This window comes from Mauremys reevesii, linkage group 17 (genome assembly GCF_016161935.1).
Source record: "Mauremys reevesii isolate NIE-2019 linkage group 17, ASM1616193v1, whole genome shotgun sequence".
Taxonomy (NCBI): domain Eukaryota; kingdom Metazoa; phylum Chordata; order Testudines; family Geoemydidae; genus Mauremys; species Mauremys reevesii.
Genome location: NC_052639.1, coordinates 33450915 through 33452500, shown reverse-complemented (window position 1 = coordinate 33452500; position 1586 = coordinate 33450915). Strand labels below are relative to the sequence as shown.

Here is a 1586-nt window from a genome sequence, read left to right as displayed (position 1 = left end):
AGCAAGCAGGTGCTTGGGGCAGCCCAGGGGAAGGGGCGGCATGTCGGGGTCTTTGGCAGCAATTCGGCAGCGGGTCCCTCGGTCCCTCTTGGAGGGAAGGACCTGCCACTGAATTGCTGCTGAAGAAGAAAGTGGTGCAGTGGAGCTGCCGCCGATTGTGATCACAGATTTTTTTTTTCCTGCCGCTTGGGGCGGCAAAAACCCTGGAGCCGGCCCTGGCCCCAGCACACAGCACAGCCCCAGCACACGTCATAGCACGTCACAGCCTGGGGCAGGGAGATATTGGGGAAGGGGATGAGGGGAGAGACCCAGCCCCATAGACCCATAGGGGCAGCGGGATATGGGGGGGCAGGAGAGGGGATGGCGGGGGAGAGACCCATCTCCATAGACCCCCAGAGGCAGGAACTGAGGGGAGAAGGGGGGAGGGAGGGATCCAGCCCTATAGACCTGTAGGGGCAGGGAGATATTGGGGGCAGGAGGGGGGTTGGCAGAGACCCAGCCCGGGGTGCAGGGGAAATGGGGTGGTTTGGAAGGAACTGGGGAGGAGAAGAGACACATGGCAGGACAGGGTAACCGACTCACCCGAATACATGCAGAGCAGGGCAGGGCGGAGGCAGATCATGCTGGTCCCAGGGTAATTTCAGGGGTTCTGATTCCCCACTCAGCTGGGGCTCCTCTGGGCTGAGGAGGATGCAGGGGCTGTGTGTGTGTGTCAGGCTGGGGGAGCTGCCTGGGCAGAGGTGCTGGAACTGGGGGTGCTGAGCCACGTAAATTATCCCGATCTAAACGCCATTGTAGAGAACACTATGTTGGCACACCGCTTCCTGGCAGCCAGAGACTGTGCTTTCTACACCTGCTCCTGTGGATGTGACCTCTCTCCTGATCGCTAAGGAAAGGAGCCTTTCCAGGAAATGGCCACAGCTTCTGGGAATCCGCATGTGGCTGTGAACAGAATTTGGCTCCTGGAACACAAGGCAACTTAAAAGCTGAGCACGCAGACAGGGGCTTGAACCCTGGCCCCTCAGATTGAAAGCCTGATGCTCTACCAACTGAGCGACCTGGGCTTGTTAAGAGCATCTTCACCGTTCACCACAGGAGTGAGCAGGCAGGCAAAAGAGAGGCAAAAGAAAGTCCCCAGAACTCCTCCTCTTTCTGCACAGCCACTGCCTGTCAGCAGGATTCCTCCTCCTCCTCCCTCCTGTGCCTCAGTGCGACTAAATCTCCACAGCTAGACAGCCGGTCCGTCCGCTGCACCCCAATCCCCCATGCCTGAGCCTCCCTGTCAAAGCCCTGCACCTGGCCCCGTATAATTAAGTCTCACATCTCACTGGGAACTCGACTTCTTGTGCCAGAGAGTCTCGCCCCCCCTCAATAGGTGACCCAAGAAACACAGGCCTGGTCTACACTAGGCGTTTAAATCGGTTTTACGAGCGTAAAACTGATTTAACGCCACAACCGTCCACACTAGGAGGCACCTTATATCGATTTTAATGGCTCTTTAAATCGGTTTCTGTACTCCTGCCCGACGAGAGGAGTAGCACTAATATCGGTATTAACATATCGGAATAGGGTTAGTGTGGCCGCAA

At 57.3% G+C, this 1586-nt stretch overlaps 1 non-coding gene across 1 annotated transcript; it reads right to left on the bottom strand.

The window, feature by feature from the left end:
• Positions 1-991: 991 nt before the first annotated feature.
• TRNAE-UUC lies at positions 992-1064 on the bottom strand. Its single transcript has one exon. It is a non-coding gene; the product is annotated as a tRNA-Glu (tRNA).
• Positions 1065-1586: the final 522 nt, after the last annotated feature.